We start from the raw sequence: 22,120 nt of genomic DNA, 5'->3' as shown, positions 1-22,120 counted from the left end.
GGACACTCCAGACCCTGCCACAAATGTCCATCTCCTCTATTTTTAGGGAGGATTAGTCGGCACCTGCTTCATCTCCTGTCACCCTCCCAGGACGACCGTGTGTCCGTGTCATATGCACAGGGACTTGTGGCTTTTGTCGTTCTGTTGTGCAGCAGAAGGGAGTTCTCATCTGATGACCAGAGGAAAGGGCCTTAGGGGACCTGAGGTGGTGAGCAGGTTTGCCCACTCACCTGTGAACCTGGGGCTTCGCGTGAGTGGGCCAGAGCAGGAGGCCTCAGGCCAGATCGTGGGGTCCCCCAATTTCTCACGCAGGTAGGATGGACAGGGCTTGGGAGAGCAGGGCAGAATGACAGCTAACGATCAAAAACCTGACCTGCGTCCTGCCAGGGGACGGTGCAGAATCAATCTCAAGGATGTTAGTGGCAATTTGGAGAGGTGGGACTAGGCCCAGAGAAGGAAAAGCACCTGTCTGGGGGAGCACAGCAAGTGAGTGACAGAGTCAGGGCCGGAACCCTGGCTTGTGACCTCCCTATTCAGTCCTTTCTCCAGCCCAGCTCCTGGCACGTGCTGTCTCCAGACATCCCTGCTAACTTCGGGGATGCCCGTGTCACTGACCGGCCCTGAACTTAAAGAGAAGGGCTGGCGTTTTCACAGCAGGAGACTTCTGCCACCTGACCGTGTGGGCCCCGTTCGAGGGAGCATCTGAGGACGGGCAGAGGGCTAAGCCAGCTCCGTCTCTGGGTTCTCCTTGCCACGAGTGCCAGTAGTCATGAAGGAACCCCGCATTTAGGGAAGCAGCCTCGAGCTACCCCGTACACTCGAGGTCACAGAGAGCTCACAGCTGCCCTGCCAGGCGCAGGGACTCAGCATCCCCTCTGCTGGCCCAGAAAGGTGCGGCGACACAGCCCAGGTCACACAGCAGCCAAGCAGGCAGGTGCAAACCCAAGCCAGAAGCTGAGCACTTGAGCATGACATGTGTCTCATTAATGGGACGTATCCTTCGTGGCCTGGACAAATTAATGTAGCTTGAATTTATGCGACAGAGCCCCCAACCCAAACTCTGGAAGGTGTGCCTCGGCCCCGGGAAAGAAGTCCTCTCATTCATTCTCTCTGTGTCTCTGTGTGTCCCTCTGTGTCCCTGCATGTGTCTCTCTCTGCCTCTGTCTCTGAGTGTGTCTCTCTGCATCGTAAGGCAGAGAGACACACTCTCTCTGGTCCTCTCTCTCCATCACTTTTGTTCTCTTTCAGGGTGTGCGGTTTGGTGACAAGCAGGTTTGTTCACGACCCCGCCCTCTGCCCTCCGTGTGTGTGACCCCAGCCACTGGTCTGACTCCCCCGGGCCTCGCCGCCCTGTGTAACAGGCTGGTACCCGTAGCGGGACCAGCCTCCCCAGCTGGTTGAATGAATGAAGCTGGGCAGTGCGTTGCAGTGCCTCCCACGGCGCAAATACGTGCCAGATACATGTGGGCCTCAGGCTCCTGCCCACTCAGCATTTGGCACCTACTGAGTGGTGGGTACCAGCTGGCATTGGCATCGACAGCTTGAGTCAGGCTTGCCGGATCCCGGCTGAGGGGCCTTGACTGGTTCTTCAGCCTCAGTTTCCTCTTCTGTCAAATGAGGAGGAGCAGGGGCTTGATATGAGGTCGAAGTGACACCCATCACGTAGTAGGTGCATGCTTATAAATGCCTTCTCTCTGCTGGGTGCCCAGACGCTCTGCCTCGCAGGCTGAGGGCGGAGTCGGGGTGGGGACGCTGCGATCTTGCAGAGAAGTCAGCGCAGAGCTGGGGTCGAACCCTGCCTCTGCCACTTCCCAGCCGTGTGGCCGAGGGAGGGCTCATCTCTTCTCTGGTCCTCGTTTTCCTCCTCCATGAAATGGGGGTGCTGGGTCATTGACGTGTTGGTGAACGTGTGGTGGGTGTGGCCGTGCTTGTGGTGTACGTGCCTTAAACGTTCTATGGCAACCAAACCGTCTCTCTCAAACCGTCCTTTCGCAGATCTCCAGTGAATTGGAAAATCCACACACTCCCCTTTTACTCAGGGACTTCACTTCAATATTTGGTTTATGGGAGGAAACTTTTTAAAGCCACAGACAATTGCTTAAGAGTTTGGGGCAATGGCGGTATCTGTGGCTGGGGCTGGGAAAGGGCAGGGATTGAGTCCTGTGCTTGTAAGTGATTCATCCAAGTAATCCATTTAGGGCGTTCTGAATCCTGCCGCTGGCGTGTGTTCACTCAGAGCAGCCGAGAAGAGTCCATCACAGGCATAAAATAACCCTCAAAGGCGTGCCCTGAAATGTTTTCTAAAGCCAGCCTTGGAGTAATTTGCTAATGGCCTGCCTCTGCGTCCAAGGAATAAAAGGGGGAAGGAGGAAAAACAAATGCTTTGTCTCTGAGCCACAAAGGCAGGAAGAGGCACGTCTGTGCTGCAGCCAGTGTGAGCCCAAGGCAGCAGCCTGCTATGTTGGGGTTAGCCCAGGAGACGCGTGGACTCCAGTTGGAGGCCAGACAGAACATTCCAGAACCCGGGAACAATGGCAATGCCACTGTGGCCAAGGTTGGAATAAAAGCAGGAAGTGGGGGTCTGTGGGGCCATGAGACTGTGCAAGGAGGGCTTTGGGGTCAGACAGGCTTGGGCCCAAGTCCCAGCTCCACACGTCCTGGCTGGGTGACCTTAGGCAAGTGGAATCGCCTCTCTCAGCCTTGGTGTTGTCATCTGTAAAATGGGATTTGACTGGGACTGGCCTGGCAGGTGATTCAAAGGGACAGAGCCGGCTAAGAACCAGCGCAGCCCCGGTGCTTGAAGAGTGTTCATTGCACGCCACTTTTCGGGGGCTCAGACTGGGCAAGCGTGAGTCCCACCTTCCTGGTAGGCGAGACTGGTGCCTTAGGAAGGCAGAGTAAGAACCTGGCTGACCTTCTGTGAGTATTTTCTGTGTGCCCGGCCCGTGCTAAGCATGAGGTGCATACAATTTGTGTATCTTCCTTCATTCACCCACCTTTTCATTCAACCTTTATCGGGTACCTGCTGCGGCGCTGGCGCAGGAGAAATGGCTCTGAACGAAACAGACAAAACTCCCGTCTTCAGAGCTGCCTTCTACTGGGGCAGATCGTAAAACACGTGTAAATATGTCATATATGTGCTGAAAATGAGGGAACTGTCTTAAAACATCAAACTGCTGCAGAGTTTCTCAACCGCAGCACTGTTGATATCTTGGGCTCCATAATTCTTTGTGGCAGTGGGGTTTGGGGATGGGGGTCTGTGCATCGTAGGATCAGTCCTGGTCTCTACCCACTAGATCTATCCCCTAGTTGTGACAACCAAAAATATCTCCAGACGTTGCCAATTGTCCCCCGGGGACGGAATCGTACCCACCACAAGCCAGGTCTGAGATCCACTGCTGTGTCTGCGTTGGTGTAGGGCGTGGCCATTGCAGCGAGAGTGTTCTCCCAGCGACCTGCGTGTGGGCAGGGGGGCAGGGATCCCACGCACTTTGAGCCCCTCCTACTTTCCAGGAACTGGTCTCCTCACATCCCTGGGGGAAAGGGGCTGCAGCCCTGTATTTCGAGGATGACAAACCTGAAGCACAGAGAGGTGAAGTTACAGGTCTGGGAACACACAGCTGGGATCAGCGAAGCTGGGACCAAGGCCACATCCCACACGGGGGGATTCACCGTTTAAGTCTCGGCACCCAAGCTGAGCTTTCAGTCCTCCAGCCCAAGGCCAAGTGGGAGTACTTGGTTCTGCGTCAATCATAGATTGGAATGGGTGCTTAAAATATTCAGTAGGATGCAGCGTCTGCCCCCACCACACATGTGTACACACACACACACACACACACACACACACACACACACACTCGTCCAGCAAGTGGGAGAGGATTGAAAGGACGGGGATGTTTACGGCTCTTGTCTTTGAAGGCCCCGTTTCAGCCCATCTCCGTCAATACCCCTCTGTACTGACGTCCTAGGGCTGCTGTAACATCATCACAGCTCGGTGGCTTTACACAACAGGCCTTTCTGTCTCACAGTTCTGGGGTCCAGAAGTCTGGGGTCAGCCGCCCGCACCTCCCTCCGGAGGCCCCAAGGGAGGCACCTTCCTTGGCTTTTGCAATTTCTGGTGGCTCCAGGTGTCCCTTGGCTTGTGGCAGCATCACTCGAGTCTCTGCCTCTGACTTCGAGGCCTTCTCTTCTTCTCTGTCATTTCCTCTTCTATCTTGAGTAAGGCCACTTGTCACTGGACTTAGGACCCACTTGGATAATCTAGATGATCTCACCTCGAGATCCTTAACTCAATTACATCTGCAAAGACCTTTTTTTCCCAAGTAAGGTCACATTTACAGGTTGTAGGGATTAGGATGTAGACATATATTTTTTGGGGGGGGCCACTGTTCAACCCACTGCACCCCCCCATGGCTTGCACTCTGGCCCCTCCCCTCCCATCAGGGACCTGGCCCTGCCTGTCCTCCGTGCTCACTCCTCCCCTGCCACTCTGACCTCGGGCTCTTCATCAGTCACCCCGTGCTCCTTCCAGACCCGGGGCATTCGCCTCACAGTTTCTGCCTGAAATACCCTTGCCCCCTCTGCATCTCCGCAGAGAGGCTCCCTGATAGCACAGGCCAAGGCAAACCCCCTGTCTTCCCCTCTATCCCATCCCTGTTCATTTCTTCCTGGTACTTCCCCCAGGCTATGCTTACTTCATCTCACTTGTTCACTGTTTATTCTCTGACTCCTCCATGAGAATGGAAGGTCCATGGGGGCCAGAGTTTCAGTCACCCTGGTTCAGCTTGGTACCGCCAGTGCCTAGAGCAGTGGCTAGGAGCTCACGGAGCATCTGTCTTCCCAAAATCCACTCTCCTTTATTCTCGTGTCCACCCTGTGCTGCCATGTCCATATTATAGACAGGTAGACTGAAGTCTGGAGAGGAAAAGTGACATGGCCCTGGTGTCCACCTGCTGGGAGCCAACACCAGGTCTACAGCCATCCCACCCTGAACACACCTGCTCCCACCTGATCTCAGAGTGGACCAGGATTCCAGCCCTGGGAATAGCTGTCGGGGCAGGATGGAAACCCACTTATGACTCATTAAGAATGGTTTGTGGAGGATCTCTTTTGTGCCAGGTACTGTGATCAGGGGAGGGTGAGACAGGGTCTGTGCCCTCACAGGGCTCACAGGAACAGGGAGACGTATGAATATTAAACAAGCACGTAAACCAATGAATGAGGAATAGGTTCCAGCTGCTGTGTCCCCTCCTCCATCTCCCACCCTGCCAGGTGCCCTGGCCTCGGGCCGCACCTCGAGGTGTGCAGTGGAGGTGTTGGACTGCAACCCAGCCCCAAAGGCCAGCATGATGTCACTTTGTCCCCTGCTTTGGTGTCCCTGGGCAGGCAGGCCCGGCTGCTTTCCTTTGGGCTGGCCTCACCCAATTTCAGGTCTGCTTTTCACCCTCCTGGCAGCAGAATGATGTCACCAAGAGAACAATGGTCCCTTTATGGCTCCCTCCAGGGCCAAGGCTGGGCCCCAGAGTAGGTGCCTCTGGGAGAAACCTGGAGTGAATGAAGGGGCAGGACAGAGGGCTTGGCTGCTCCACGGGCGGTGGAGTGGGGGGTCTGCTTTGGTTAAATAAGGTTCATCTCCTTCCATCTCCCTTCTCCCCAGCTAAGACTGGAGGATGTGCTCCTTTTATATTTGGCCAATACGGAAAAACAGAAAGAAAACAAAACCCACCCATTCTTCTAGCATTGATGAAAACCACCCTTAGCGTTCAAATGCATTTCCTTCCTGTCTTTTTTCCTTCCCCCTCCCAAACACGATCGCCGACCTTCTGTCTCTTGATATCCTTTCAAACAGTGTGACGGTTTTATATGTCCTTGTTGAACACTTTTGATGCCCAGGCAACGTGCCGCTCTTCACGTGCTCCGTGATTTATTAACCCATCTGGCTGGACATTTGGGCCATTTCCCGTTTTTGGCTGTCAGGCATGCCCTGGCGCGGGGGGTCTGTGTGTGCGCTACTCCGTCTGGGTTTCTGAGAGTCCGGGAGGCTTAAATACCCTCATTTCCCTCCTGATCCCGCGGCCTTCGTCACTCTCCCTTTCAATCCCTCTCCCAGCATTTTCAAGTCCCAGGTGTTTTGTTTGGAGACAAAAGCCTCTAGCTTTTCCTCATCAGGAAGTCAGAAATTTGAGGAAGGAAATCTGGGTTGATGCACGTCACAGGGGATGTTATGTTTTTGGGTTGCGTGAAGAATGGGGCCTTAGCAAGGAGTAGTCATGAGAATTCTTTCCGAGAGAAGTAATGCGTTAGGTTAGTTGCAGTGGTATGCTGGCAAATGTTTAACAACCCTGTCTTTGGGGGGAAAAGTCCTGATGTGTAGCATTTGCCCATTTCAGTGGTATAAATTCTCCCACGGTGGCCAGTCGCAAGCTACCAACTAGCTGTCACCAAACGCAGAGCTGGGGAGAGACGGGCTGCAGATCACTGCTCTGTGGTTATTTTCACCCCACAGATACAATAGCCACAGTGACCTGAGGACCACAGATAATACTGAAATGTAATGAAGTAATTAGGAAGTGATAAGGTTTGAATATTTATTAACTTTGCTTTTACTATGATTTATTTAATTGCAAGTTTATGTAATTTAATTTTTAGTAACGGCTGTGCGTAACAACATCAGTCCGCTGAAAATCTCAGGCAGGCCGGCTCCGTCTGGCCACCGTCTGTTAAAAGAATGAGCTGCGGGATCTGAGAGCTGTGAGTTTGAATCCTGCTTCTGCTTCTCACTTGCCCCGTGACTTTGGGTGGGTTACCTAGTTTCTTTATGCCTTAAATTTCTCCTGGCCAGCAGCTTGACTCCAAACTCATGAGAGACCCTGAGCCAGGACCGTTCATCTAATTCCCTCCTACATCTCTGGCTTTCAGAAACCGTGTGAGATAATAAATGTTTGTTGTTCCAGGTCACTAAGTAGTAGGGCTATTTGTTACGCAGCAAGAGATGACGAATGCAAGCTTCTTCTCGTTAATACCTACAACAATAGTCCCAGGATGGCCCGGGAACATTTTTTAATCCCTCGTCTCATAGATGAGTAAACTGAGATAGGAAGAACTCAAGTGACAGGGCCAAGGTCTGTCATGTGGCAGATGTTGGCCTTCCCAGTGGATGCTTTTCTTGTCTCACGTGTTCTTGCTCATGAAGGGGACTGTCGGGCCAGTCTGGTGCAGGGTCCCAGGAGCTTTTGAGTAATTCACCCTTTTAGGAGTCGGCATGAATCTCCCAGCGTGGATGGAATCTGTTTCTTGGATCTTAAGTGCTCATCACCGCATTTAACTCATCAAACATTCATTGCAAGGGCTGGGCTGTAAACAGCAGTGAACTCTATACAGGGCTGTACGGGGCAGGGGCGGGGGGGTCTCTCCCACATCAATTTAAGGCCGCAAGAGTCCTATCAGATTGCCCCACTCCCTCGAAAGGAGGATCCAGAAACACACATTATTACTAAGAATTAAAAATTGCAAATTTTGTGAACCATTTTTACTTTTGTTTTTTTAAATACCATTTTTTGGTATCTTCTGCTATCCTTTCTTGATTGAAAGAAAAAATTACGCAGGTAGAATTAGCTGAATACGGTTCAGAGCGTGGCCCTTCCTTCAGATGGCTCTCAGTTTAAATCCCAGCTTTGCTGCCAGCTAGCTATGGCACTTTGGACAGGTGACTTTAATTCTATGAGCCTCATTGTCCTTATGAAATATTAATACTTAGCACCTAGCCTAGAACCTAGGAAGTACGTAAGAAATGTCAGCTGCTGTTGTTATCCTTATAACTTTGACACATCAGACAAATTAGGGTTATGTTATTCTGCAGAAACAAACCGCTGACTCTGAGTGGCTTAACACAAAATGTTTATTTCTTGTCCATGCAAAGTTTGCTGTTGGTCCAGTGGCTGTCTATAGCAGCCACCTCTCCAGGCTGTTTGCATCTGGTAGTTAGGCCATCTGGGAAAACGTGACTTCTACGTAACAGTGTCAGAGGAAAAGAGCTGGACGGTGATGCCCAGGCAGAAGCTATTGTCCCATTTTACAGGTGGGGAAATCAAAGTTTAAAGAGTTAACACGTTTTGAGCATTGACCCATGTGCCAGCCACTGAGTTAAGCAGATCGTCTTTATGCAGCCGCATAAGGTAGGTATTATTTTCGTCATCGCTATTTCGCAAATGATAAAATCGAGACTCAAGGGCATGAGGTGACTTGCCCAAAGTCACTGAGTTCGCAGTTGCCCAGGCATGGACTCCTGCCCAGGTCTGCTGATTTCTCGTTTCTTCCTCCCCTCTCATCCCTCCCAGCTGGGGAAGTGGTTTGGGGAATCTGGGGTGCCTTTCCCGAGAGGCGCCATGACACAGACCCGAGTTTCACACCATGCAACGCTGACGTTCCGGGCTGGGGGACTCTCTGCTGCAGGGACCGCTGTGTGCACTGTAGGGTGCCAGTAGCGCCCCCTCCCCACCTGACCTGTGACAACCGAAAATGTTTCCAGACATTGCAAAAGTTGGGAGGCAAAATCGAGAGCCCCTGACGTGGACCATAAGAGACCAACATGGGAGCCGGGAGATGTGAGTTCAAGTCCCCGCCAGGCCCTGGGTAGCCACGTGGCCTTAGCCAACAGACTCTGAGCGAAGCCACAACATTAGTAGTAGGGCTTTGAAATATCCCTACTTCTAGGTAAAATAACCTTTGATTCCTGGTATAGTTTTGGGCAAGTCTTTCTGCTCTGATAAAGCACTTTTCTTCAGGTACACAATGGAGAAATAATGTAAGGTCGTAGAGTTGTTACGATAGTGACACACGATGCTTGTCAAGGGCTCCAGCAGGGCACTTGGCACACAGTCGGTGCTTTATAAATGGTGGCTTTTATCGTCATTCTGGTTATCACCTGTCATACTGAAGGGTCGAAGGGGGGTATATTTTCTGCATTTGGAGATACTTTTCACAGTCTGTTGAATTCCCAGTCTCGTGTCACCAGGCTCCACATCCAAATATTTGCTTTCTGCCAAAGCCAGAAGTTATCCAGCTTCCCACGTTCCTGTCATTCAGCACCTTGATTTCTAGAAAAAGCTCTGCCAGGGCTCACCTATAATTTATCACCTGCAATTCCTCAATTCATAGCTAGGAGCTTGTCCCTTCTTCTTGGTAATTGCCTTCTGCTCAGGGGAGGGCGAGGGGTGAATGTGGGGGCCATGTTGAGGCAGCTGCCTTCTCTACCCTCTGTGGACATCTTGGCAGGAAGAGCCTGGAAGGTTCTGGAACCTCTGGTGCTGGGTTTAAAGAGCATACAAAGGTAGCCACCCTAGTGGGTGATGGGTAAACAGAGTTTAATTACCCATGGAAGTTTTTAAATGAGCCCTGGGAGTTGGTATAAACAGGTCGCTGAGGGACAGGAGGAATTCAGAACATCTAGACCATTCCAGCCTACCCTTTTCTTGTTACAGCTGGGGAAGCCAAGGCCCAGAGAGGGAACGAGACCTACACAAAGTCACATAGCAGGTTGGTGACAGACCCAGGACCGGAGCTTGAGTTTCTAAATTCAAAGTTGGGGCATTCAGAGGCCAAGCAATTCTCAGCTTTTTCATCCTTCAGAGTTGGTCCACAGACATTTATTGAACTCCTACTGTTTGCAAAACCCTGCAGTCAGCTGCGTGAGGTGTTAAAGATAATGAGACTCAGTTCCTGCCCTTGAGAAGTTTTCAGAAAAGTGAATAAATATATGCATATCCCAGCTGTGCAGCCTTGGACCAGCCTCTTCTCCCTTGTGCTGGCTGTGGGCCTCAGTTTCCCATCTGTAGATGGAGGCTCTGGTGTGACCCATTGGGGCCTTCTCAGCGAAATCTGCTTGGCTTTAAATCCCTGCTCCGCTGTCTGCCAGCTGTGTGTCTTGGAGCAAGCCTCAGTTTCCCCATCTATAAAAGGGGAAGCATAATATTGTCTCATGGTGGCGACAGTTCCCTGCGGTAACGGGTGTGGATCACTTAGCACAGTGCCTGTCACGTGGCGAGCCCTCAGTGCTAGGGCTTAGGGGCTGCTCACAGCTCAGCCCTCACGTTCCCTCCTCCCCGCCTGTGCGCAAGCTGTCCCCTCAGCCTGGAAGGATGGAACAGTGGCACAGGCTCTGTTGGCATTTTTAAGAAGGTTAAGCCTCTTCTTAAAACAGTGCCATGTTTTCTCCAGAACGACCCTCATACTCCTATTTCTGTCATCAGGAGAAGGGAGCGAGGCAGACGCATGGTCCGGCCAACAGTGACACGGGGCTCGCAGCCTCCCCAGCCCCCTGTGCTTCCTCTTGGCTTCTGGTTCCTGCAAGATGCAGCGCCCTGAGCCCTCCCTCTTTCCCACCCCACCCCGCTGCTAAATTGCTACTGGATGATCAAAGCATATTTAAGGGTCATTAACAAACAGCCACAGGCTAATTAGGAAGGAAGGGACCTATATATGCCTGGGGGCATTGGGGATTTTTCATATCCTATGTTGCATGTTTTTTTCTCTTCTTACATGTAAATACAAGTCTTTTGTGGAGGCGAGGGGGGTGAGAGAAGCGTGGAGGTCACTGGAGTCTGTTCATTGAGTTTCCTAATCCCTTCACGGGACGCGGAGCTCCGTGGCTTCTCAACAGCTCACTGCCGTCGGTTGAAAGACGTGATCCTTCCAGATTGCTGAGCTGAGTTATGCAGGGGCTGTGCTGGTTCAGGGGCATCTGAATGCCGAGGTTGGGGTGGCAGAGGAGAGGATGGGGTGGTACCGATGGGCCTGGGTTCCACTCCTGGCACTGCCCCTTCCTGTATCGGGGACCGTGGCCGAGGGCCTTGACCCCTTTGAGCGGTGGTGTCCTTGCGTGCACAAAGGGGCTGACAGTGTGAGGACCGAACTAGAAGTCGGGTGGGTCTCAGGTGCACCTGGGGTCCTGGTACCGTGGGAAGAGTCCCAGGTGGATGCCTTAGGGGTCTGAGGTGGGTCCCAGACTCTACCTGTGTAGCGTGAGCCCCAGGTAGAGACAGTCATGTGGGCAGCACCCTCTAAAGAACAATTCCCGAACGTTTCTTACTGTTCGTTCAGTAGGCAGATATTTATTGAGCACTTTTACTGTGTGCCAGGCACAGATGGGGGCCCCGGGGAAGCCATCAGGGAGCAAGACAGACATGGTCCCAGCCCTCGCAGACGCCGTGTCGTCACAGAAGCACACGCCGTGTATGTGCTGTAACGAACATCTCGTGGTTGCGTGAGAAGAATATATCTGTCGAACTGCACAAATTGTTAATTCTCTCGTGGGGGTGTGATGGCCACACTCCTGTTCTGATCATACAAGTGTCTCTGTCTTTGCTTCCAAGTTCCTTTGAGCAATTCTGGCTACACCACAAAGCAATACTGAGAAGTGTTTGCTGTTTTACGTCCTCCAAGCCCAGCCCTGCGCCCGGCAGGTCCGTGACGCTCAGTAAATACCTGATGGATGAATGAACGCAGGGACAAGTGCGTGAATGGCTCTGAGCTCCTGCGTGGGCACGAGCCAGGTTTGCTGGGTGGATGACGAGGGCTCAGCAGGGCTGTGCCACCTTGCTAGGAAGGTGGTTTGGAGAAGCTCGAGATGAAAAACCTGAGCTCCCTGTTCAATAGCAAACTGTCCCCTCGGGAGGAAGGCTGCCTGCCCTCTCTGGGGACCTCAGAAGACTCAGGGTCTACTGTGGTCAAGTGTCAAGAACTCGACATTCAGTCCTTGGCACGACCAACCAGAGAAAGTCCAGTTTTGTTCTCTCTCCTCTAATAGGTACGCTCCAGGCCACTTGGGTCTTTTGTGGACACCTCTGTCCCATCTCTGTGCCCCCATAAGTCATCACTCTGGACCCCAAGATTCCCAGAGCTATGCTGGGCTCACAGATCTTTGTTTAGATGGCCCTGTGGGATTGTGGTCAGGCAGCCTTCCCCAGCGCTCATCTGGAATCCTTTCTGAACTAACACGGAGGTGTCGCCAAAGGGAGGTTCCCGAAGGCTTCTCGTAGCCGGCTTAGACTCTGTCCTCTGCTCACTGATGCAGCTAACCTGCCCCTGTTTAGGACCTGCTGCCTGCCAGCCACAGCGCTAGGAGCATTCATGTCCCTGTGCTGGACACCACCCTCGTAATCGCCCCGAGGCTCGGGAAGAAGGGAGGCGGACACACTTAGCGCCAGGGCCCTTGGGTGCCAAGGCTGGGGTTTCTCCCTGCTAGTTCTGTGTCCTGCTGCTCCTTCGAGCCGAGTCGCCAAGGTGCTTTGCTGTGTTCCTGCCCACGAAGCATGTAGAGCCAGGAGGACAGGGGCACCTCTCTGTTCCGTGGAAAGTCAGGTCAGAACAAGATAATGCAAAAAGCACACACCCTGAAGCCAGGCAACCCGTGTTGGAATCCCAGCTTCTCAACCCACCAGCGCTGTGACTTAGGCACGTCACTTCATGACAGCTTTGTGCCTCAGTGTCCTTATTTCTGAAATGGAGACAACAATAGGACTTCATAGGCCTGTTGCAAAGAATGTATCTGTTGACAATGTGAAGTCCCTAGAACATAGTAGACTCTAAAAGTGCTTCTTATCAGAATGAATATGATTATAGTCACTGCTATTTTATAAGAATATTATAAATAAATACATAAGAGGTTATCTATAAGTATTTTGGAGGTATGATTCACATACAGAAAAATGCATATATCTTAAAGGTGCAGCTTGGGTTTTGACAAATGCACACACCCATTAGAATCTAGGACATTCTCATTATCCCAGAAAGTTCCCTTAGCCCCTATCCAGTTAATCGCCCTACCTGGCACTTGATAAACATTTCTTGAATGAATGAATGAATGAGTGAGTGAATGAATGAATGCATACTGAGAATCCGTCGTATTTGATCCCAAGCTTCTTTATGCCAATTGTACTACTTTTAATCGTCTTTGCATAACTCGATTAGCTGTTACATAAATGCATGAGATATGCATGCAAAGAGAGAGAGAGTTGTCATACTATGAAAACTTAATTAAACACTCTGAAAAGATTCCATAAAGGCAAAGTGCTAAAAAAAGAACTATTGCCCTATGCAGGGCGGAGGACACTGTCAAAGACTGGGATGAGACATCGTAAACATTGGGATGGGTTCTACACTCCCGGATTCCCAGGTGTGCCCTCCCTGCCACCTGCATCACCGGAGACCCAGCCTCTGGGCAGAGAGCCCCTCTCCCTGCTGCCCTCCAAACCTGCCCCTCCTGGGGAAGCAAAGAAGCTTAGAGGCTTAGAGTCCCAGACCTGCAGAATGTGGGGGGCAAGGGGCCAGGGACCAGGGGGACAGAGGCGTGATTCCAGGGCCCCAGCCCCCACCCTTTACCCACCGTACCTCAAACCAGGGTTGCTCCTCGATCTTTGTAATATATTGGGCTTCTGTGATTTTGCTTAGAGATTTGTCTAAAGCTCAAAATGGAAAAGGAAAGCAGGAAACCAGTGATGTGGTGCCAGCCACCACCCCCAGTCAGAGACAAGGAGACTTTCAAACAGGTTGGTGCAGCGACAGGGGCTGTTCTGGAAGAGTCTGGGCTTCTGACTCCGAGTTCTGAGTCTCTCCCATGGGACTTTCTGCCCAGCGGGGAAGATGGTCCCATCTGAGTGTCTTCCAGCCCCAGAGAGCTGAATCCATGCTCAGGGGTGACGCACTCACAGCCTGGGTGGATCCCTTTTCCCTCCCTCCTACGTGACACCCTCTGGGTTTAAGATTTTGAATGTACAAGGCACCTGGCCTGTGTCTCTTCAGCCCCCGGGCAGTGCCCCTTGCCCTGGTCTAGCAGGTCCCTGCTGCTTCTAAAGGGACCAGGGTCTTTGGTTTGGGTTTTCTCCCTCTGGGGCCTGGCAGGTAGCACAGGGCTGCTCATTCCCCAGGGAGGGGTAAGGATGAAGTCACCCTCCAGGCCCCGGCCAGCCCTGTGGCAGGTCAGGTGAAGGGGCCACCTGCGTCGGGCTGATGTCACCCAGGAAACCATTCAGTCCTGGGGGCCGCCGTCAGCCCTGGCCTCCTGCCCACTCGTCACCTGTGTCCTGCTTTGTCTGTCATGTAGGGCAGGCTCGGGGAGGAGCCCTGCGCGGCAGACAGTCTTCTCTCTGCTGCCTGAGAACAGGGTGACGCCATCCCTCTTCTCACCGAGCATCTCGGGCTGGGGAGCCGACGGGTTCCCGGTTCAAATCCCAGCTCTGCCACGTCCCAGCCAGGCGGCTGTGGGCAAGTTACCTCACCCCTCTGTGCCTCAGTTTCTTCCTCTCTGAAGGGGGCGGTGGTAATGGCTATTATTATTAGCGTATGGGAGGTGGTTATGACTGCTGTTTGTGTTACTCCCAGATGGGATTGAAGTCAAGCTTTCCAAAGAAAACAGACATGCTTGGCCTTCTTGAATCCCCACTTGTTTTAAATTGGTGCAACTTAAGATACGTACGATCTGTAAGCAGGGGCTTGGGTAGTTTCCAAAACCTTCACCCTGGTAAAGCTCTCACCCTTCCAGTTTGCAAACCACTGTTAGAGAACCGAAGTTCTCAAACAATGCAGGTGCCCGGGCCTCACCTCTCAAGCATCTGACGTAATTGGTCTGGGATGCAGTCCAGGCAGCTGGAGTTTTAAAAGCATCCAGGCGATTTGATTCTGAGATGCAGCTGAGACCCACTGGGTCGGGCAGCGCAGCAGAAAGAACAGGCTTCGGAGCAAGACGGACCTAGGATTGCATCCCAGATCTGCTGCCAACCTCCTAGGGTGACCGTGGACGGGTCCCTGTACCTCTCGGAGCCTCAGTTCCCTTATCTGTTAGGGTGTTTCAGGAGGCTGGTGGGAGACACCTGAGATGGACGTGAATGGTAGTTCTTCTGGGATTGATGAGTCGAAAGGTGGACATTTCATAGATTTGTTCCCTGGCTATGAGGGCTGGGAGGTGACATTAGACACCTTCCCAGCCAGCTGCCCCGTCTCATCTCTATCAGACATCTTTATCACAGGTTTCCCCCTCACTTCTCAGTCTTGACATTGGAATTCATTGTTGGAACATTTGGCATGGTGATGAGTTTATCCATGAATGAAGCATCCCAGAGACAATACCTTTAAGAATCACTTGGTTAAACGATGTTTTTAATGCAAGACTTTGCAGGAGCCTTTATTATGCAAATATGCATTAGGAGCCTCCAGAGATGGTCCTTGGCATCCCCTTAGGTCTCTGAGATTTAGTTGAGAGAAGTGCTGTAGATTTGCTCACCAGCTCGAGTGGAGAAGTCTCACTACTGTGAATGTACACACGAATTGTAAAACGTGCGCTTTCAGAAATGGGTCGGGGGCGTGGGAGGAAGGTGCTTCCCCAGGGAAGGACTCAGTTAGCATGCACTGACCACAAAATTCACAGAGCATTTCACTGGTTTGGCATCTCCAGTGACATGCTTTAGGAAATGCACCCGGTCATTTTGTTTTCCCTTTAGAATCAGATAGACTGGCTGCCACGGAGACTGTTCTCCAGCCTGTCTTTATACAAGCAACATTAGTGCGTGCCCTCCTCTGTTTTTACTGGGCAGACAGGAAGGCATGTGCATAGGTGTGCACATCCCTCTAGGCTGGCATCGGTGTCGTCTCCAGAGGGAAAGGGGCTGAGATTCCAGAAGAGGAGCTCTCCATCTGGTCCAGGGATGTTCAGAGAAGGGAGCTGAGGCCCAGAGAAAGAAATGAGCTGGCCCAGGTCACACAGCCCTTTAGGAACAGGCCTGGAATCCAAGCTTCACTCCAGACCCCGCTTTTCCTCTGCCGCCTGCACTGTGGCTGAGTTCCTTGCATGCTGTTTTCTCAGCCTGAGCCTGGTTGGCCTCCAGTTATTATTGAGATGAGTGGAGGTTTCCGGGAACAGAGCAAATCCATAGAGTTTAATTAATAAATGTGCCAGAGGGCTTGGCAGATGGATTCTTGTGTTTACCGCGGACTTGGCTGGCAGGAGGTTCAGGAAGAACTTGGAGGGGGTGGGGCCCATCTCCCCAGCCCTGCCCTCCTGAGCTGTGTGTGTATGTGTGTGTGTGTGTGTGTGTGTGTGTGTGTGTGTGTGTGTGTGAGAGAGAGAGAGAGAGAGAGTACCTTAAATCTCATCCCCCCACCCCTCCCTTTACAGCCATCTGACTGCACAAGGGTTTTTTCTTTATAGTTTTAAAGGTGCTGACATTTTGTGTTTAGCATTCTTTACCAATTTTTTTTATTGGAAATAACATGTATTTCTTGTAAATGATGTTCAATACCCGGCTGACCATTTAAGCTATGGTGTGATACTGGACTGGCGTCTTGGAGTGACTTCCAGTCCCACCTTTGGTCATCACCATTCAGAGAGAGCAATTCTTTTTGTACATGGATTTTTGATTTTTTCTTGATTACTTTTGATATTGTTTTTTAGTTTGTCAACTTAAACACTGTCTCACTGACACAGAATAGTGATTCTAAGGTGTGGTCCGATTTGTTGAAACAAAACCATCCCCTAGAAACCCTGGAAATGGCAGTTACGTGTCTGCCGTAGGCAGACCTTGGTAGAAGTTGTGTTGTCCTGTGCTGTCACCGAGCACATAAAGCCAGCCGGGTGTCTTGTGATGGGCCAGGAAAGCTGAGATGACCCTGGTGTCCTGCACTCAGAGAGGCCAGACAGCTCGGGCCAGCCCTGCTGCACCGTGTACCGCGCAGCTTGGCACAGCAGGGCGGTGTGGAGATCACAACGCTTGGATTGGGACAGGCCTGAATTTAAATCCCAGATCCTCCACGTGCCAGCTCTGCAACCCGGGGCAAGCTCCTTAACGTCTCTGAATCTCAGTTTCTTCTTACGTGGCGTGGGGATAACACTATATACACAGGCTTAAGGCGCGCAGGCTTGATGGGAAGATACAGTGAGATGTTGCAGCAAAGCACTTAGCAGAGTGTCCTAGAGCAGATGCTCTGTAGACACACGTCAGCGATTACCCCAGTCGCCATTCTGTACATTCCATTTTCTAGGTGTGAGCGCTGAGTCCTGGGAGAGTCATTGACTTGTCACGGGGTTGGCCTAACATTGTGCTTAGACACTCGTTTGTGACCAGCCCGCCCCCTCCCCCCATTTCCTTCATACTCAGAGATTCGAGGGATAGTTGGCACTTGGGCTGTTAAGCATGGTTCCATTGCGTGGGTTTTCTGTGTGCTGCTTCTCGAAAAGCCAGACGTGTGACTAATTAACACCTCTTAATTGGGGAAATATGACCTTTTAGATGTTATTAAAACTGCAGCCACAAAAAGAAGGTGATTCTGCCCCTCACGCGGCTGCCTGGTGGGTGTCAGCTCTGGAAAAGGACCAGGACAGCGTTTCCTTCTGGGCCGTCCTCTTCGGTCTTTCGTTTCCGGTTCACTGGGTGGGGTCAGGGAACAGCCACGTGATGACAGCATCACCACGGTAGCAGTAGCCGGCGTGGCCTGAGTGCTTGCTGTGTGCCTGACACTGTGCTTAAAGTCCTTTGATGCTTTTAATCTTTGCAACCATCCTGGGAGGTTGGTATGATCGTCCCACTTTACGGTTGTGGGGACTGAGGCCCAGGGAGGTGAACTCAAGGTCACACAGCTCAGAGACTGCAGAATCAGCATTTGATGTAGGGCTCTGGACTTGACATAAACACAGCTGTGCAGTCCACCGCTAACGCGAGTGCTGAATGGGAAGCTGCCCTGGCCCTGTCTAGAGGAGGAAGATAGGGAGGGAGCTCAGATTCCTTGTGTATCTTATCTACGCTGTGCTTATGTGTGGCACGGTGTGAGCCCTTTGCATATCTTTCATTGCGTTCTCTTTGTATATCCTCCCTCCTCTCTCTCTCTCCCTTTCTTTCTCTCTCTCTCACACACACACGCACACACACATACACACACACCCAGCATTATGCTCTCCGCTTTTTAGATGAAGAAATCAAGGCTCAGACATCAAGGGGCTTACCCAGATCACACAGCCAGTCAGCACCAGAATTTGAACCCAGGTCTGAGTGATTCCAAGCTCATGCTTGTTCCTACACAGAGTCAGACCGTGGCATTTCTGATGGTGTCGTCAAAGAGGAGAACGGATAACGTGAATCCGGAGCTCAGCATCATGGAACCAGCCCTAGACCAGGAGTCAGGAAGCCTGGGATTTCTGGGCAAGAACCCGCTGCAGGGATGGGAAATCCTGCCCCTGTTTTTGCCCACATCGCCCCACTTGTACCACAAGGGCTTGGTCACCCTAGTTTCCAAGCCTCTCGTGCATGCCTGCATTTCTTGTCGATTCTGAGTATAGCAAAAGATGCCTGTCTGTGTATCCTGAAGAAGATGAAGCTCAGGGCAGACCTGTAGACCTCTGAGAGGGTCCCGAGGGTGGGTGAGTGAGACGCATCTGTTCTGTGTGTCTCTCAAGACAGAACTTAGACCAATAACAGTTTTTGTTTAACAACCAAAGAGACTTTTTCCTAGTTAGAGAATAGACAGGTAGTGAGTGACCCATCGCGTTGTTGGGATACATTTTTGAGGCCATTGACATTCAGGATTATACAGACCCTGTAGACATTAGGGAATGTGCAATAGTGAGTCTCCTGTCTCTGGGGGTAAGCAAGCAGAGGCTAGATGTCTAGATGCAAAGTCCTACGGTTCTTATCAAAGATAATCATCTGGTGAGCCTATAGCAGGGTACCAAGTGGGTTTCCACACACCTGCTAACTTTAAATGGCCTGGAGTGGCTGCCTGAGGTGCTACATTGGATTCTCAGGGCTTGTCTGGGCTTAGTTCTGTAATTGATTATTGATGTCTGCCGTAGGCAAGGGAGTGACTTCTATTCTTATCTTTGCTGTTTTCTAAAGAGTAACCCTTTGTGCTTCCAACATGAAATTATTACTATATTTTTTAAAATCGGGTGCTAGGAGGGCATGCATATCAGCAGCCATAGTAAGAGCAGTCACCAACCCCCACACCCAGAATTCTCCGTCCTGCATTTCCACCCTGTGGGATCATCCGTAAATGTCAGAGGCTTTAGGAAAGTGTCATGGAATCTTGGCTTGCTTGTTATTCATGATGCTTGTCCTTTGTTTCCCTCAGTTTGGGAGGATTTGCCAACAGCTAGTAATTGAGGTTAACAAAACAGGTGATAAACAAGAACATTTGAGATTAATCCCTTCTGTTTCTTAAGGGGGCACTTTTGAATACCTGCCTAATTCTCAAAGCTGCTGCCGATTGATAAGCGAACCGGGCAGCTCCTGAGAAATCGAGCGAGGCTAGTTTACCAACGTTACCAACGTTCGTAAGCATATTTTTCTCTTTCTTCTCAATTGCTGTTGTTAACCATTGTGTCCTCCTCAAGCGATTTCCTTTCAGAGCAAAATAAGAGTTGCTCAACACTTCCTGGGAGAGTCTGTCCTCCTGCCAGGACCTGCCTGTAGCGAGGAAAGTTTCCAGTAAGCAAATAATTTACAGTGAGAGAAACTGAGGCCCAGAGAGGTTAAGCAACTTATGCCTAACATTACGCAGCCACGAAGCGGCAGAGCTGGGGCTAGCAGTGAGGCCTGTTTGCCTCAAAAGGTCCTGCTCTTAAATGTGCCAGGTGAATGGCTGTCCCTCAGTAGGTGTTGCATACGTGATGGTTCATTTTCCTCGTCTTTGTCTTAAAAATAGTTTTCCGTATCTGTCAGGATAAGGCTAGGTTATGCTGCAGTAACAGACAACCCTCAAACTTTTGGTGGCTTCAAACAGAAAAACTAGTTTCTTTCTTGAGTACTCTGCGTGTCTGCTGACATTGGCTGTGTCTGTGTCCCGTGTCATCTTTACTCTGGGGCCCAGGCTGATGGAACAGCTTGCCTGGAGAAATGGCTGTCCACACGGTTGATGGAAAAAGATCATAGCCACCTGATCATTGGCTCTTAAAGTTTCTGCCTAGAAATAAGTGACATCACTTCTGCTCATATCTCATTGGCTAGAGCAAATCATACGCCCGACCCTGAGTTTAAGAGGGGTGTATAAATAATCCTTCCTTAAGGGAAGGCCGTGGATGTGTATGCCCAGCAATGTGGTCTGCCTGCCACAGTCCCGGCATGATCCTTTCGGACTCATTTGTGGAAATAAGTCTGAGCAGGTCCACTTTGTCCTTCCATATAGCATGAATTACTCTTTTGGATTAACTCTGCTCTTGTTTCTTGGATTTATTAAGGAGCCCTGATTTGAACAATATACCCATTCTCAAGTACAGCCGATCTCTGATTTCAACATCTTTAACATTTTTATTCATTTATTCATCCGTTCATTCATCCTCGATGTGGATTGGCAACCTGCAATGGTAGAAAAAACTTCAAATACCAGAGTTTTTCAAAGAAACTCAGAGTTCTTCAAAGACATTCACGCCTGTGTCTCTGCAGCCCAGCGAAGCGTTGCTGGAACAGGTGGGCAGCGTGCATCGAGCGCCTGCCTCATCATGCCAGGTGCTTCCGTGGCCCAGGAGGGCTCCGGAGATCTCTGAAAGACGCTTTGTCTTTGGGGGCTTGGGAATGCCACCCCCTGCCTGGGCTTCCCTCTGGGTGGAAAGGGAAAACCAGCTTCAGCGCTGGAGCAGAGAGAAGCAGCAGCTTCTGCACGCCTTCTCCCGGCCCCCGACTGAGCAGCAGTGGAGAGACAGTTAATTTGGGTTTCAGGCTTGGTCGCAAGGGGTCTCCTGAGCATTTGTGCTTATCTTTTCTCAGCTGGAGATTCTGGGGATGGTGCTTGGAATGTATTTATAGAAGGAATGCTCATTGCCTGGGGTTCTCAGAGAGGCAGTAACAAGTGAGGAGGGGGAGCTGAGGGGGCTTGCCCTGGGAGGGCTACAGGAAGATGGAGGCTTGGCAGGCCGCCTGCTCCTACGAGGAGCTCCCTGATCGGAAGCGTCTCTGGTTATAGGGGAGGCTGTGTGGTGTGAAGGTGGTGGTGTGGCAGACTTGGCCTCGAATCCTGACTCTGCCGCCTACTTGCTGTGTGACCTTGAGTAAATCACACAGCCTCTCTGAGCCTTAGTTTTCCCTTCTCGTCGGTTGTCAAGGATATGGTAGGGATTTAATGAGACCCTGTCTATTCAGCAAATGCTTGTTGTAGGCCTACTATATGCTGGGGATACCTCAGAGAACAGGCAGTTTACGTGCTAGTTAGGGTTGGGAAGAAAAATGATAAACAACAATAAACAACAACAAAAGTTATCTAATATCAGGGGTGGTGAGCGCTGTGAAGTAAAATAAAGCAAGGTTGAGGGGACCAAGAGACGTGGGGAGGACATGTGTACTTTACCCAGGAAGTCAGGCAAGCCCTCTTTGAGTAGGGGACGTATAAGCAGAGGAATGAAGTGAAGGATGGAGCTGTGCAGATATCTGGGGGAAGGACGAACATTCCAGAACTGGGAGCAGCAAGTGTGAAGGTCCTAAGGTGGGGGTGTGCTGTGCTTGGCTTGCTTCAGAAACCACACAGGGGTCTCTGTGGCTGGGGGTCCAGGAGTGAGGCTGAGGTGTGGCGTGGGGCACTGTATTAGTTAGCACCTCCACGTAACAAATGACCACAAACTCAGTGCCTTTAAATAACACCAATATCTGAATTTCTATCGGTCAGAAATCCAGGCACAGCCAGGCTGGGTCTTCTCCGTAAGGTCTCACGAGGCTGCGTTCTGGGTGTTGGCTGGGCTGCGTTCTCATCTGGAAGCTCACCAGGGGAGGAATCAACTTCCAAGCGCACTCAGGTAGTTGGCAGAATTCAGCGCTGGGAAGAAGCGAGGAGCAATTGGAAACACAGAGTTGTCGTTCAAGGTTTTCCTGGGACTCGCAGTGGGACTTTCCGCAAGGCCCTCCGGTCTCTGAGCCCCTGCCCGTCACAAGGCTATAAAACAGCGAGACACAGAGTGGCCCCTCAGCCTACTGGGAGAATCAGACATTAAGCAAATACTCTCACTGGCAACTTGCCCCTACATTTTGATCCTAGATTTATAAAATAAATATCTACGAACTGACAGAGAGTAAATTTACCCACATCTTAACAGTGGTTCTCTTTGATGGCGAGATTGCAAGCAATTTTCATTTTCTTCTTTATATGTTCTTATCTT

General features: G+C 51.1%; 1 protein-coding gene across 1 annotated transcript in view; it reads left to right on the top strand.

Annotated features, from left to right (window-relative positions):
* LOC105810224 (uncharacterized protein KIAA1671-like) overlaps positions 1-22,120 on the top strand; it is a 62,700-nt gene that overhangs the window by 1,559 nt on the left and 39,021 nt on the right. The window lies entirely within an intron of this gene.

Source organism: Propithecus coquereli, unplaced genomic scaffold, assembly GCF_000956105.1.
Source record: "Propithecus coquereli isolate 6110/MARCELLA unplaced genomic scaffold, Pcoq_1.0 Scaffold206, whole genome shotgun sequence".
Classification (NCBI taxonomy): domain Eukaryota; kingdom Metazoa; phylum Chordata; class Mammalia; order Primates; family Indriidae; genus Propithecus; species Propithecus coquereli.
This window is presented reverse-complemented; position numbering and strand designations above follow the sequence as displayed.